The sequence below is a fragment of the Protomyctophum parallelum genome (genome assembly GCF_964188405.1).
Source record: "Protomyctophum parallelum genome assembly, chromosome: 6".
NCBI lineage: Eukaryota > Metazoa > Chordata > Actinopteri > Myctophiformes > Myctophidae > Protomyctophum > Protomyctophum parallelum.
In genome coordinates this window covers 53,684,324-53,701,823 of record NC_139701.1, presented here as the reverse complement: position 1 = coordinate 53,701,823, position 17,500 = coordinate 53,684,324, and positions in this window count along the sequence as shown.

The following is a 17,500-nucleotide window of genomic DNA, read 5'->3' as shown; positions in this document are numbered from 1 at the left end:
AATGGAATGTTATGAACAGGTCAGATGTAGAGTTGCTGGCCGGCTCCATATATATGCAGATATGGAGATCTCGTGGTCTCCATGATGTCACGTGATGTCATGAGATGTCACGAGGCATGACCATATATGGAGACGTGATACAGTATATGGAGTGTGGGTGACTATAACTAATGGACGGACGGACGGACGGACTGACGGACGGGAGATGCATGCTTTCATAGCAAATGCGACCTACGGTTGCAATAATAATAAATATGATATATTTGCTGTTTTGCACGCACGCACACACACACACACACACACACACACACACAGTCACACACACACACACACACACACACACACACAGAGTGCTGCGAGTAAACAGCCCAGGCCATCTGTCGTCCTCTATCTGTTCCAGCATTCTGCACGTTAAATGTAAATGACCTGCTCTTTCTAAGACATCCACCAGCCTTACAAGCCCTCACTGACTCTTATAGTGGAAGTATAAGGTAGCTCAGAATCAGTGTTGATTTTGTCGATTAATACTATGACGAAAAATGTTTGTTTTCGCTGACGAAAACTAAATGGAATCTAAGCTATGATGACTAAAACTAAGACTAAATATATATTGACAATTTTGTCAATAAAGAAAAAACTAGACTAAAATGTTAAGAAGGGACTAGTGGACAAGAGATCCAGTATAAGTGATTTTCACACTTGGTTGCATGCTGAAAATAGCAGATCTACAAGCTCACAACGTGTCGCAGCGCGACGCGTTGTGAGCTTGTAGATTTTCAGCAAGTGTAAAATCAGTCATTACGACAGCATCAAGGCCCGCCAAAATACATTTTAGTCGACTAAATCAACTGTAGATTTAGTCGACTAAAATCGTATGATATTTAGTCGACTAAAACTAGACTAACACTAAAGCTTTCCAGGTGGCTAAAAGGTGACTTCCTTTCTGGACAACAATTCCCATTTTGGGATATATATATTTTTTAATGTTAACTTCCTGTTTATTTTTCCCATTTTTATTAGGAAGAAAACCCGGACTGAATATTTCTTTTTGAAAAAAAAAAAAAAACAGTACGCGTTTTGGTGATGTATTATATTGTCTGAATCAACTGTTTGTTGATTCAGTTTGTGTTTGTTTACGCACTAAAAGAGTGACTTTGAGAGCTGTTTCAGCATACGATGTAAGTCAACGAGGAGCATATTTTGAATTATCAATTTCTAATCACGGGAGCAATTGTTTTTGATTTCTTGGCCACATTTGGAGTTACATCATGGCAAGGTATAACTACACAACCCAAACCTCTACCAAAGGGGTTTACTCTTTAAATGAGCATCAGTGAATGAAACATTGTGACCTCATACTCATGGGAGAAGTATTTTTCACCTTTTTACTATTTTGAAAAACATTTTTGAACAGTTAAAATAGCCAATCTATACAAGCTCAAAATAGCAAATAAAGGCAAAGTAGTTCAGGGATAAGGGGTTTACGAGCTCTCAACACGACGTGTTGTGAGCTTGTAGATCTTCTATTTTCGCTATTAGGCGGGTAAAAATATGGTTTGACCCTAAAAAAATTGCAACAAAAGGTTTCTCAACTTTTTTTTGTAGTATTAGGTGTCCTTAATAACATACTAAAAGTTTACCAAAGTTTGACCACCCGAAAGGTGTTATTTTCAAGATGGCCGCCGCCAGTTCTTAAAATACCATTACTCCTCCATTATTCATCCTAGAAAAATAATTTTGTTGTCTAACCCCATGTTTTGGTTATCTAGGAATCAATTAGCATATATAAATTATATAAAAGTACAATGATATATTAAAGCAATTGTTTATAAGGTTATAACAGTGTAATAGGACATTTCCCTTTTCTATAATGCCGTACTGCTGTATAGGTGAATTCATCACCTATACACAATTCACATTCTGTTGAAGCTTTCAGGAGATTTATTTTGATACCATAACAATAAGGAATATATTCATTATTACTGGGTGGTACTGTCATGTGACATTTGTAAAAGCATGGCTGCCAAGTGATAGACTGCATGGGAATATTACACAAATCATGGAATAAATTTACAGAGAAATGTCTGCCCTTTTTTTTGGTAAAGGTGTGGCAATAATAATAATAAAAATAAGTCCCCTATAAGGGTAGTGGTTCCCAAACTGTGGGCCGGGACAAACATTGTGAAAATAGGCAATCTATAAAAGCTCACAACGCTGAGTGTCTTTGCAGCAAACACACTCAGTCAGTAGAACCAAATGGCCACTTGTCTGGTCTATGGGGAAGATGGACTCCTCAGTGGGGATACAGTGGAGATAAATGGCCCCTCATGGGCCTAGAGCAGGGGTATCGAACTCAACTTGGGGCGAGGGCCGCATTGGTCAAAAGGTCACTTGATGGGGGCCACAACCAGTTGCGGACGCACGCTCGACGTCTCAGTCAGTCACTGCTATTCTATCTATCTATCTATGTATGCTCAGACAGCCAGCAAGCCACACACATAGTGCTCAGACCCAGCCAGCCACACACATAGTGCTCAGACCCAGCCAGCCAGCAAGCCACACACATAGTGCTCAGACCCAGCCAGCCACACACATAGCTAGGTAAGGGAGTGGTTGCACCACTCAAAAAATACTGGAGATTGGAGAACCTGATTTGGACATGATCTGATGCAGGACAATATTATGTCACTATGACAGAAAGAGAAGATGGGTCTGGCCACATTCATTCACCCCATAATCTCAGTGGAAATTGGGGAATATGTTGACAATAGTCGACAGCTCTGCCGATTAATAATCGATTAATTGAACCCACCCCCCATATTAATCAATATCACAACATGGAGGTCTTAGAACTACCACCACAGGGACAGACAAGCCCCAATCTCTCAAGCTCTCAAGTGCCCCATAGCTTTAATGGGACATGTACTGTATGAGCCACCTCGGACACGCATAGAGGAGAAGATCTTGAGGGTCTTCTTAACTTTGCTCTTCTGTGCTCCAAGTCCCCAGGGAGAAATCCAGTGACCCCCACTCCCCATACTCCCCTGTACCCACCTGAGGGGAACCCTAGGCCCACTAAACTCTAGACCGGACCCCCCTTTACCTTCTCACCCAACCCCACCTATCATACTCCCCTCTGCACCCGGTAGAGACTTAGGTTCTGACTACTCTGCACTAAGAGTAAGTAGAGCGTCGCAGTCCCGCCCCCTCGAGAGAAATCACCGTTCATTTTCCTCATAGACTTTTCAAAAAGTATTTATTTAAAGACGTTTACGCTGCGGACAAAGCCAACTCTTGTCGTGACAAATCATGACAATAGACACAATGTTTTGGGCCAAACAAAGAATTAGAAAGTAGAAAAAAACAGCAGATTACAACACTTGTTGTTTTTCTTCTTTGTAATTATTTGTTTGGTCCAAAATATTGTGTTTGTTGTCATGATTTGTCACGACAAGAGTTGGCTTTGTACGACGCTTATAATGTCTTTCAATAAATACGTTTCGAAATGTCTATGGGAAAAATGCATTGGGAATTATTTCCTGGGCCTGGCGTCGTCATGAAAGGGGGCGGGACTGCGACGCTCTATAATGCAAGAAATTAGTTTTGGGTGGGGTGTATAATGATTATTTACAGTAGTTTGAGCCAACGTTTATCCACCAAGCTATCCAAAACGTTTCAATATTGCAATCATGTAGGCTATTATCTATCAACTGACAGTATTCTCTGCCACAACCTTCTGAATTACTGAAAATTGTGACTATTAGTTTTGTTGTGTTTTGAACACAACAATCTTGAAACACACAATCTTGAAACCTTATTCCAAAAAATATATAAATATTCAGACATTTATTAAATATTTAGTTTAGTTAACTTGAAACTGGTGACTATTTCAGAGGGTTTTAACAGAGTCACAAACACAATATTGGATTTCACAATTATCTAATTGTATCTCTGCAATTTGAACAAGTTCAATGGACTCCTAGACCCCAAAAACATAGGGTTAGACACAAAAAGTACTTGTCTAGGATGAATAATGAAGGAGTTAGGCTATTTTAATGGTTTTTAGGCCATCTTGGACGCCATCTTGAAAATAACACCTTTCGGGTGGTCAAACTTTGGTAAACTTTTAGTATGTTATTAGGGACACCTAATACTACAAAAAACTGTTGAGAAACCTTTTGTTGCAATTTTTTTAGGGTAAGGTGCTTTTTTTTCATAGATTTACTCGCCTACCAGGAAAGTGGACATTTCTGGCGATGGCTTTTCAAAAATAGCAGATAATGCTCGCAGCGTGTCGCTTCGTGCCGTGCTGAATAGTTAGTAGAGTAGAGTTTATTTATTTTGGTCATTATAACAAATCAATACAGTGCCTGTTTTTTTTTTTTTGCTAAAAAAAGAAAGAACATTGACCAAAAAGGTGTAGGCTGAAGCCTAAGCTTATAGTGCCTATACCCTTCTAACAAATAAATGGTAAAATAATACAACAAAGCAAACAGAAGGGGGGAAAAAACAAGAAAACAAAACAAAAACAAACAAACATACACCTGTATGTGCGTGCGTGCGTGTGTGCGTGCGTGTGTGTGTGCGCACGCGAGTGTTGCATGTGTGTGTGTGTGCTGTGTATGTGTGTTGTGCGTGCGTGTGTGTTTCTCCCTCTCCAGACTGGAGGCAGTGAGCGTGCAGGGCTGGGACGTGGCTGCGGTCGTGTCTCTGACGAGGGACAGCTTTGGTGGTGCTAAAGGCCCGTTGGAGCTGGGCTCGGAGCGGCTGATCCAGCAGGCCTCTCTGGGGGACCGGGAGGCCGTTTACCGCACGCTGCGCTCCGGCGCGGTCCACCCCGACGTCGGAGACGCCCAGGGGAACACGCCGCTCATTGCTGCCGCGGTATACGCCGTCGTTTCTTCCATTTGTTTTTATGCCCCGTTCTTGCTCAGTTACTCATTCATTCCTTCCTTCATTCATTTTGTCATTTGTTTTCTATTAATCCATTTTGGGAGGGAACCCCTTTTGGCGTTAGCATCATGTTATGCTTTATAGCTATTGAAAAATAGCAGATCTACAAGCTCATAGCGCGCCACCGAGTGGCGCGCTGCGAGCTTGTAGGTCTGCTATTTTTGAAAAATCGAAGACCGACTGACGTAGAAACATGGCTTTTTCAGAAAACTGTCGGGATGTAGAAGACATTTTTTAAATCTGATCTCTGGTCAGAATGGGTTAATATGAGTATGTTGTAAGATTATATGATGACAGGCTCCCCCAGGCATGCAATCTACAGTATGTAAAGTGCTTGTGATAAAAGCACTGTATAAATGCACCATTTACCATGATATGGTTTAGTATACATACATACATACATACATACATACATACATCTGTATTGGGAGATGAGCGTGCACAACGTAAAGTATAGTACATCAAAACGTCTCACCGGCGATCTAGACGACTTCAGCATGTTTGGACTGCCATAGATACATCTGTCAGTCTGCTGGTGTGTCTGCCTTTTCCTGTCTGTCCCACGACCTGTCTGTCTGTCTGTCCCCCTGTCTGCCCTTCTGTCAGGTTTACTGACACGATGACCTGTCTGTCTGTCCCCCTGTCTGCCCTTCTATCAGGTTTACTGTCATAATGACCTGTCTGTCTGTCCCCCTGTCTGCCCTTCTGTCAGGTTAAGTGCCACAATGACGTGATCCACCTGCTACTGGATATGGGAGCCGATATCGACAAGTCAAACGGCGAGGGCGTGTCCGCCTTGGCAGCGTGTCATGTCCTTTACTACCCTGACCAGTCACTGCACTCTGTAAGTCATGTCCTTTACTACTCTGACCAGTCACTGCACTCTGTAAGTCATGTCCTTTACTACTCTGACCAGTCACTGCACTCTGTAAGACATGTCCTTTATTACCCTGACCAGTCACTGCACTCTGTAAGTCATGTCCTTTACTACTCTGACCAGTCACTGCACTCTGTAAGTCATGTCCTTTACTACTCTGACCAGTCACTGCACTCTGTAAGTCATGTCCTTTACTACCCTGACCAGTCACTGCACTCTGTAAGACATGTCCTTTACTACCCTGACCAGTCACTGCACTCTGTAAGACATGTCCTGTACTACTCTGACCAGTCACTGCACTCTGTAAGTCATGTCCTTTACTACTCTGACCAGTCACTGCACTCTGTAAGTCATGTCCTTTACTACTCTGACCAGTCACTGCACTCTGTAAGACATGTCCTTTACTACCCTGACCAGTCACTGCACTCTGTAAGACATGTCCTTTACTACCCTGACCAGTCACTGCACTCTGTAAGACATGTCCTTTACTACCCTGACCAGTCACTGCACTCTGTAAGACATGTCCTTTATTACCCTGACCAGTCACTGCACTCTGTAAGTCATGTCCTTTACTACTCTGACCAGTCACTGCACTCTGTAAGACATGTCCTTTACTACCCTGACCAGTCACTGCACTCTGTAAGACATGTCCTTTACTACTCTGACCAGTCACTGCACTCTGTAAGTCATGTCCTTTACTACTCTGACCAGTCACTGCACTCTGTAAGACATGTCCTTTACTACTCTGACCAGTCACTGCACTCTGTAAGTCATGTCCTTTACTACTCTGACCAGTCACTGCACTCTGTAAGTCATGTCCTTTACTACCCTGACCAGTCACTGCACTCTGTAAGACATGTCCTTTACTACCCTGACCAGTCACTGCACTCTGTAAGACATGTCCTGTACTACTCTGACCAGTCACTGCACTCTGTAAGTCATGTCCTTTACTACTCTGACCAGTCACTGCACTCTGTAAGTCATGTCCTTTACTACTCTGACCAGTCACTGCACTCTGTAAGACATGTCCTTTACTACCCTGACCAGTCACTGCACTCTGTAAGACATGTCCTTTACTACCCTGACCAGTCACTGCACTCTGTAAGACATGTCCTGTACTACTCTGACCAGTCACTGCACTCTGTAAGTCATGTCCTTTACTACTCTGACCAGTCACTGCACTCTGTAAGTCATGTCCTTTACTACTCTGACCAGTCACTGCACTCTGTAAGACATGTCCTTTACTACCCTGACCAGTCACTGCACTCTGTAAGACATGTCCTTTACTACCCTGACCAGTCACTGCACTCTGTAAGACATGTCCTTTACTACCCTGACCAGTCACTGCACTCTGTAAGGCCCCTTTTCCACTATGGGGTGGAACCAGAACTATCCAGAACCTGAACCTATTTTTTTTAGTTCTGGGTTTGTTTCCACAGCGCACAACGCGGTACGGCACGGTTTCAGACCAGGTTCTCAGAACCTTTTTTCGGCCCTGCTTTTGAGGTAGTACTAACGCTGAGTTCTGGGAACCTATGGGCGGGGCCAGCAGCGCTGCTGCTCTCGATTGGTCGAGCTGAGGTGACAGCACTCTGAGCATCTGAGGAGACCGGAGCGAGGAGAAGCGCACACAACACAACAGCGCACATTTTAAACTCCTAAGTGCGACACAGCGACAGCGGACACACATAAAAATAACCTGGAAAAGCACACAGAAACACTATGGCCACGAGAGAGGGAGAGACAGAGCTTGTGTGTGCGTGAGGGAGAGAGAGAGAGAGCCATAAAGCTGTCGCGACGAGTTGTTTGCTTGCAGTTGTTGTTCTATACTACAGCTAACAGCTAGGCTAACTGCAGATGTGTGTGTGTGTGTATGTGTTTGCGTGCGTGTATGTGTTTGCGTGCGTGTGCTCGCGCGCGAGAGCGCCATATAATCTATTCTAAATTGCCAGAACAGAATTTTCTTTCTTTTTCAGGGCAAGGCATTAGGCATATCTTTACTAGAAATGTGCTACAATACAGTACACAATACTACACATTGGAAGAATTAAATTCAACTAGCACAACGGTTAAATGATTTGTATTTGCACATTTCTTGATATTGACATTACAACTGGACTGGATGTTATGGCACAATTTGCTCAATCTGCTCAAGAGGCACTATATTTGCAACCCACACAATGTTAAATGCTATATTCAAAAGGTGGGTTATCATTTATCATCATATGAGCTATAGCCCATATGAGATATATTTTTCTCTTGCAGTTTAAGCAAAATATTGTAGACAGGTAAAGAACAACTGGTCGAATGCATTTAAAACGGGTGTTTTACTGTTGTCCCACTCCCCACATGGAAAGGAAATCCATATCGGCAAATATAGCCTATATATAATGTATTCTGCATATATCCATGTTCATATAAACTACAGTATGTGCATATACAGTATATCTATTATGTATAAGAAATATATGTGACAGCTGTGGCATGTGGCTGCCATAGCTGTGGCACATGTGGCATATAAAAATATGTTCATATTATTGGTTTAAAAAAGTACAATAAAGCAAATAAATTTGAAAATAGACAATCTACAAGCTCACGTGTCTCATCGAGCTTGTAGTTTGTCTATTTTCAAATGGCCGAAATGTATTTAAGTAGAATACTATATACATAGCTACTTTCCACCACTGTTGAATAATAACCAGTCATTATTTAAACATGAATATCTCTGTATTCCGGGACCCCCCCGGCCGTGCCAAGGGGGGGGGGGGGGGGGGGCCTGCCGGCCAAGCTACTCAGCAGTGGGGGAATAGGGGGGGGGGGGGGGGGGGGCAGACTTAACAGGTTCTGGGTTCTGGTTATATGGAAACGGAAGCAGAACTTGGTTCTGGAACTACACATGGTTCTTGGTAGTTCTGGGTCCTGGAAAGTTCTGGTTCTGGTTCTGGTTCCACCCCATAGTGGAAAAGGGGCCTAAGACATGTCCTTTATTACCCTGACCAGTCACTGCACTCTGTAAGTCATGTCCTTTACTACTCTGACCAGTCACTGCACTCTGTAAGACATGTCCTTTACTACCCTGACCAGTCACTGCACTCTGTAAGACATGTCCTTTACTACTCTGACCAGTCACTGCACTCTGTAAGTCATGTCCTTTACTACTCTGACCAGTCACTGCACTCTGTAAGTCATGTCCTTTACTACTCTGACCAGTCACTGCACTCTGTAAGACATGTCCTTTACTACCCTGACCAGTCACTGCACTCTGTAAGACATGTCCTTTACTACCCTGACCAGTCACTGCACTCTGTAAGACATGTCCTTTACTACCCTGACCAGTCACTGCACTCTGTAAGTCATGTCCTTTACTACTCTGACCAGTCACTGCACTCTGTAAGTCATGTCCTTTACTACCCTGACCAGTCACTGCACTCTGTAAGTCATGTCCTTTACTACCCTGACCAGTCACTGCACTCTGTAAGACATGTCCTTTATTACCCTGACCAGTCACTGCACTCTGTAAGTCATGTCCTTTACTACTCTGACCAGTCACTGCACTCTGTAAGTCATGTCCTTTACTACCCTGACCAGTCACTGCACTCTGTAAGACATGTCCTTTACTACCCTGACCAGTCACTGCACTCTGTAAGACATGTCCTTTACTACTCTGACCAGTCACTGCACTCTGTAAGTCATGTCCTTTACTACTCTGACCAGTCACTGCACTCTGTAAGTCATGTCCTTTACTACTCTGACCAGTCACTGCACTCTGTAAGACATGTCCTTTACTACCCTGACCAGTCACTGCACTCTGTAAGACATGTCCTTTACTACCCTGACCAGTCACTGCACTCTGTAAGACATGTCCTTTACTACCCTGACCAGTCACTGCACTCTGTAAGACATGTCCTTTACTACCCTGACCAGTCACTGCACTCTGTAAGTCATGTCCTTTACTACTCTGACCAGTCACTGCACTCTGTAAGTCATGTCCTTTACTACCCTGACCAGTCACTGCACTCTGTAAGACATGTCCTTTACTACCCTGACCAGTCACTGCACTCTGTAAGACATGTCCTTTACTACCCTGACCAGTCACTGCACTCTGTAAGTCATGTCCTTTACTACTCTGACCAGTCACTGCACTCTGTAAGTCATGTCCTTTACTACCCTGACCAGTCACTGCACTCTGTAAGTCATGTCCTTTACTACCCTGACCAGTCACTGCACTCTGTAAGACATGTCCTTTATTACCCTGACCAGTCACTGCACTCTGTAAGTCATGTCCTTTACTACTCTGACCAGTCACTGCACTCTGTAAGTCATGTCCTTTACTACCCTGACCAGTCACTGCACTCTGTAAGACATGTCCTTTACTACCCTGACCAGTCACTGCACTCTGTAAGACATGTCCTTTACTACTCTGACCAGTCACTGCACTCTGTAAGTCATGTCCTTTACTACTCTGACCAGTCACTGCACTCTGTAAGTCATGTCCTTTACTACTCTGACCAGTCACTGCACTCTGTAAGACATGTCCTTTACTACCCTGACCAGTCACTGCACTCTGTAAGACATGTCCTTTACTACCCTGACCAGTCACTGCACTCTGTAAGACATGTCCTTTACTACCCTGACCAGTCACTGCACTCTGTAAGTCATGTCCTTTACTACCCTGACCAGTCACTGCACTCTGTAACGCCAGGGCTCCACTGGGCGCGTCTGCGGCGCGTCTGCGGCGCGTCTGCGTCGCGTCTCCGTCAGTGTCGGGAATGTGCCCTTTTAATCAATGGAGGGTGGCTCCACTGCCCGCGTTGCGTCGCGTCTCCGTCACCATAAAATTGAACCGGTTCGTTTTTTGACGCACGCACGCGTGACGCACGCGTGACGCAACGCGCCCAGTGGAGCCCTGGCGTAAGTCATGTCCTTTACTACCCTGACCAGTCACTGCACTCTGTAAGTCATGTCCTTTACTACCCTGACCAGTCACTGCACTCTGTAAGTCATGTCCTTTACTACCCTGACCAGTCACTGCACTCTGTAAGTCATGTCCTTTACTACTCTGACCAGTCACTGCACTCTGTAAGACATGTCCTTTACTACCCTGACCAGTCACTGCACTCTGTAAGTCATGTCCTTTACTACCCTGACCAGTCACTGCACTCTGTAAGACATGTCCTTTACTACCCTGACCAGTCACTGCACTCTGTAAGTCATGTCCTTTACTACCCTGACCAGTCACTGCACTCTGTAAGTCATGTCCTTTACTACCCTGACCAGTCACTGCACTCTGTAAGTCATGTCCTTTACTACCCTGACCAGTCACTGCACTCTGTAAGACATGTCCTTTACTACTCTGACCAGTCACTGCACTCTGTAAGTCATGTCCTTTACTACTCTGACCAGTCACTGCACTCTGTAAGACATGTCCTTTACTACTCTGACCAGTCACTGCACTCTGTAAGTCATGTCCTTTACTACTCTGACCAGTCACTGCACTCTGTAAGACATGTCCTTTACTACTCTGACCAGTCACTGCACTCTGTAAGTCATGTCCTTTACTACTCTGACCAGTCACTGCACTCTGTAAGTCATGTCCTTTACTACTCTGACCAGTCACTGCACTCTGTAAGACATGTCCTTTACTACCCTGACCAGTCACTGCACTCTGTAAGACATGTCCTTTACTACTCTGACCAGTCACTGCACTCTGTAAGTCATGTCCTTTACTACTCTGACCAGTCACTGCACTCTGTAAGTCATGTCCTTTACTACTCTGACCAGTCACTGCACTCTGTAAGACATGTCCTTTACTACCCTGACCAGTCACTGCACTCTGTAAGACATGTCCTTTACTACCCTGACCAGTCACTGCACTCTGTAAGACATGTCCTTTACTACCCTGACCAGTCACTGCACTCTGTAAGTCATGTCCTTTACTACTCTGACCAGTCACTGCACTCTGTAAGTCATGTCCTTTACTACCCTGACCAGTCACTGCACTCTGTAAGACATGTCCTTTATTACCCTGACCAGTCACTGCACTCTGTAAGTCATGTCCTTTACTACTCTGACCAGTCACTGCACTCTGTAAGTCATGTCCTTTACTACCCTGACCAGTCACTGCACTCTGTAAGACATGTCCTTTACTACCCTGACCAGTCACTGCACTCTGTAAGACATGTCCTTTACTACCCTGACCAGTCACTGCACTCTGTAAGACATGTCCTTTACTACCCTGACCAGTCACTGCACTCTGTAAGACATGTCCTTTACTACCCTGACCAGTCACTGCACTCTGTAAGACATGTCCTTTACTACTCTGACCAGTCACTGCACTCTGTAAGTCATGTCCTTTACTACTCTGACCAGTCACTGCACTCTGTAAGTCATGTCCTTTACTACTCTGACCAGTCACTGCACTCTGTAAGACATGTCCTTTACTACCCTGACCAGTCACTGCACTCTGTAAGACATGTCCTTTACTACTCTGACCAGTCACTGCACTCTGTAAGTCATGTCCTTTACTACTCTGACCAGTCACTGCACTCTGTAAGTCATGTCCTTTACTACTCTGACCAGTCACTGCACTCTGTAAGACATGTCCTTTACTACCCTGACCAGTCACTGCACTCTGTAAGACATGTCCTTTACTACCCTGACCAGTCACTGCACTCTGTAAGACATGTCCTTTACTACCCTGACCAGTCACTGCACTCTGTAAGACATGTCCTTTACTACCCTGACCAGTCACTGCACTCTGTAAGTCATGTCCTTTACTACTCTGACCAGTCACTGCACTCTGTAAGTCATGTCCTTTACTACCCTGACCAGTCACTGCACTCTGTAAGACATGTCCTTTACTACCCTGACCAGTCACTGCACTCTGTAAGACATGTCCTTTACTACCCTGACCAGTCACTGCACTCTGTAAGTCATGTCCTTTACTACTCTGACCAGTCACTGCACTCTGTAAGTCATGTCCTTTACTACCCTGACCAGTCACTGCACTCTGTAAGTCATGTCCTTTACTACCCTGACCAGTCACTGCACTCTGTAAGACATGTCCTTTATTACCCTGACCAGTCACTGCACTCTGTAAGTCATGTCCTTTACTACTCTGACCAGTCACTGCACTCTGTAAGTCATGTCCTTTACTACCCTGACCAGTCACTGCACTCTGTAAGACATGTCCTTTACTACCCTGACCAGTCACTGCACTCTGTAAGACATGTCCTTTACTACTCTGACCAGTCACTGCACTCTGTAAGTCATGTCCTTTACTACTCTGACCAGTCACTGCACTCTGTAAGTCATGTCCTTTACTACTCTGACCAGTCACTGCACTCTGTAAGACATGTCCTTTACTACCCTGACCAGTCACTGCACTCTGTAACGCCAGGGCTCCACTGGGCGCGTCTGCGGCGCGTCTGCGGCGCGTCTGCGTCGCGTCTCCGTCAGTGTCGGGAATGTGCCCTTTTAATCAATGGAGGGTGGCTCCACTGCCCGCGTTGCGTCGCGTCTCCGTCACCATAAAATTGAACCGGTTCGTTTTTTGACGCACGCACGCGTGACGCACGCGTGACGCAACGCGCCCAGTGGAGCCCTGGCGTAAGTCATGTCCTTTACTACCCTGACCAGTCACTGCACTCTGTAAGTCATGTCCTTTACTACCCTGACCAGTCACTGCACTCTGTAAGTCATGTCCTTTACTACCCTGACCAGTCACTGCACTCTGTAAGTCATGTCCTTTACTACTCTGACCAGTCACTGCACTCTGTAAGACATGTCCTTTACTACCCTGACCAGTCACTGCACTCTGTAAGTCATGTCCTTTACTACCCTGACCAGTCACTGCACTCTGTAAGACATGTCCTTTACTACCCTGACCAGTCACTGCACTCTGTAAGTCATGTCCTTTACTACCCTGACCAGTCACTGCACTCTGTAAGTCATGTCCTTTACTACCCTGACCAGTCACTGCACTCTGTAAGTCATGTCCTTTACTACCCTGACCAGTCACTGCACTCTGTAAGACATGTCCTTTACTACTCTGACCAGTCACTGCACTCTGTAAGTCATGTCCTTTACTACTCTGACCAGTCACTGCACTCTGTAAGACATGTCCTTTACTACTCTGACCAGTCACTGCACTCTGTAAGTCATGTCCTTTACTACTCTGACCAGTCACTGCACTCTGTAAGTCATGTCCTTTACTACTCTGACCAGTCACTGCACTCTGTAAGACATGTCCTTTACTACCCTGACCAGTCACTGCACTCTGTAAGACATGTCCTTTACTACCCTGACCAGTCACTGCACTCTGTAAGACATGTCCTTTACTACCCTGACCAGTCACTGCACTCTGTAAGACATGTCCTTTACTACCCTGACCAGTCACTGCACTCTGTAAGTCATGTCCTTTACTACTCTGACCAGTCACTGCACTCTGTAAGTCATGTCCTTTACTACCCTGACCAGTCACTGCACTCTGTAAGACATGTCCTTTACTACCCTGACCAGTCACTGCACTCTGTAAGACATGTCCTTTACTACCCTGACCAGTCACTGCACTCTGTAAGTCATGTCCTTTACTACCCTGACCAGTCACTGCACTCTGTAAGTCATGTCCTTTACTACCCTGACCAGTCACTGCACTCTGTAAGACATGTCCTTTATTACCCTGACCAGTCACTGCACTCTGTAAGTCATGTCCTTTACTACTCTGACCAGTCACTGCACTCTGTAAGTCATGTCCTTTACTACCCTGACCAGTCACTGCACTCTGTAAGACATGTCCTTTACTACCCTGACCAGTCACTGCACTCTGTAAGACATGTCCTTTACTACTCTGACCAGTCACTGCACTCTGTAAGTCATGTCCTTTACTACTCTGACCAGTCACTGCACTCTGTAAGACATGTCCTTTACTACCCTGACCAGTCACTGCACTCTGTAAGTCATGTCCTTTACTACCCTGACCAGTCACTGCACTCTGTAAGACATGTCCTTTACTACTCTGACCAGTCACTGCACTCTGTAAGTCATGTCCTTTACTACCCTGACCAGTCACTGCACTCTGTAAGTCATGTCCTTTACTACACTGACCAGTCACTGCACTCTGTAAGTCATGTCCTTTACTACTCTGACCAGTCACTGCACTCTGTAAGTCATGTCCTTTACTACCCTGACCAGTCACTGCACTCTGTAAGCCAGAGAGGTAAAGAAAAACAAACCACTGTACATTTGTACAAGACACAATGCACATGAAGTTTTAGTTTAACTCAGAGAGGATATACACATATACACACAAGTGGTTCCCAAACGTTGTAGCCCCGTGACCCAAAAGAGAAAACTCTCCCCACGACCCAAAGTAGTGAAAATAGCAGATCTAAAAGGTTGTATATCAGCTATTTCACTACTTCTGAAACATTTGTTTTCTTTATATATAACAATATATAGCCTATAGCATATATATATCAAATTGTTTGGCAACTAGTGCAGTATGGTATTGGTATCCATTTGGTTACATTTGTACACTCTCAGAGTAATACATGGATAAAGAGACATTTACTGGGTATGTTTGTATTAAATTAAATCCATGTTTTCATCATAAATCTAAATATATGAAGTCTTTCAGAGATGCAGAAGAAGACGTAGAGCGCCTATAGAGGGCTTATTGGAACAGCAGTCTTATCAGCCCAATCATGGACAAGGTGGTAACGGCTGCGTTTGAGCGCCACCTTGTGGCTCTCTCACAGCCTAAAAAAAAACCTTCTGCCACATGCACAGATCACATTAATCTATTACTTATTTTTATACAGCTGTTTTAGTTTATGTTTTTTAGAAAACCTAGAGCTCTAATACTATATGATATGCTGTGCCTGTGCAACAAGACATGTTTGACACCAACCACAAAATAATAATATTAAATACACCCTGGGAGCTGTTTGTCAGTTTTCTATTTTGACATCGCTGCATTGACTAATTGGAAGTGAAATTCAGGAAACTGTAAAACATATTTGTACTGATCTCTTTAAACAGTGGAAGTGGAATGGTTGTTGTGATGATTTATTGTCTTTTTTTCCCAATACATTTTTGCACAAATGCAACAAATGCTCCCATGTTTCTTTGTGATGTGTGTCACCAGACAGTGAACAGTTCCCAGACCAGCCCATGTTTCTTTGTGATGTGTGTCACCAGACAGTGAACAGTTCCCAGACCAGCCCAGTGGAAACCAGCCGCACATCTCATTCTGCTCGGTAACACAGCTACTTGTTAAAATGTATCAACAGTTTATTTCTCATGGTTAACAAACACATGAACATCACATTTGTCTCCACCAGTGAGGAGGTCAGTCTCTAATGTGGATTGATGTAACTTACACTGATGTAACTTACATAGTGTATCTGTGGTCTCATCTCAGGATGACAGAGGAACCCACAGAGCAGATGCCAGAGGAACCCACCGAGCAGAAGACAGAGGAACCCACAGAGCAGATGCCAGAGGAACCCACCGAGCAGAAGACAGAGGAACCCACAGAGCAGATGCCAGAGGAACCCACAGAGCAGATGCCAGAGGAACCCACAGAGCAGATGCCAGAGGAACCCACAGAGCAGATGCCAGAGGAACCCACAGAGCAGTTGCCAGGCCACGGCAGCAATGCACACAGTGATGATGACAGCGATCACCGTGGCGTTTTCACTGACACCCACAGCGGCTGGCCGGGTGACACCGCGACAACCACAGGACGTGCAGAGAGGCAGGTGAAGAAGCCAGCTGGGAAACAGGGCGAGGTCAACGGGGGGGAGGTGACAGAAAGAGGACGGGGGAGCACGGAGGGCGAGGAAAGAGAAACGGGAAGCGAGATAGAAGGAAAGGAGGAAGGACAGGGAGAGGAGGAAAGAGAGAGGGAAGACGGGGAAAAGAGAATAATAGATGGGGTGGAAAGGGAGAGGGAAATGGCGGAGACAGATATCCTGCTTGGTGAGAGGAGAGAGATGGAGGCAAGAGAAGGGGATGAGCACGGTGCAGGGGAGGGAGAGAGGGCTGTTGGGCAGCAGGGTGAAGATGCAGGCGAGAGGGAGGAAGAGGAGAGAGGGGTTGGGGGTGGATGTGAGCAGCGTGGTAAAGAAGGCTTTCTGCTGGTGCTGGATGGTCACATCTCACTGGGCAGTGTGTCATGGCTGGAGGGTGGATCCATAGGTGGAGCCGGTTCATCAAACATAGTTCAGGTACAGTGTGGACTGGAGCAATGACACCTGCACATCATCACATGCAATTCATGTGTTTCAGTCAGAGATATATTCCAGTTTAACTTTACACGTTTAAAAAATGTTCCCCCTTTTCCTAAATTTAGAATAGCCAATTATTCTTTACACCCCTTTTACTCCTCAATTTAGTCGTTATTAATATGCCAATTCATTCCTCCCCACCCACACATTTCTGTGTCGTCACTGCTGTCCTATCCTACTGACTCACTGCTATCATATGCTACTGACTCACTGCTGTCCTATCCTACTGACTCACTGCTATCATATGCTACTGACTCACTGCTGTCCTATCCTACTGACTCACTGCTGTCCTATCCTACTGACTCACCTACTGACTCACTGCTGTCCTATCCTACTGACTCACTGCTATCATATGCTACTGACTCACTGCTGTCCTATC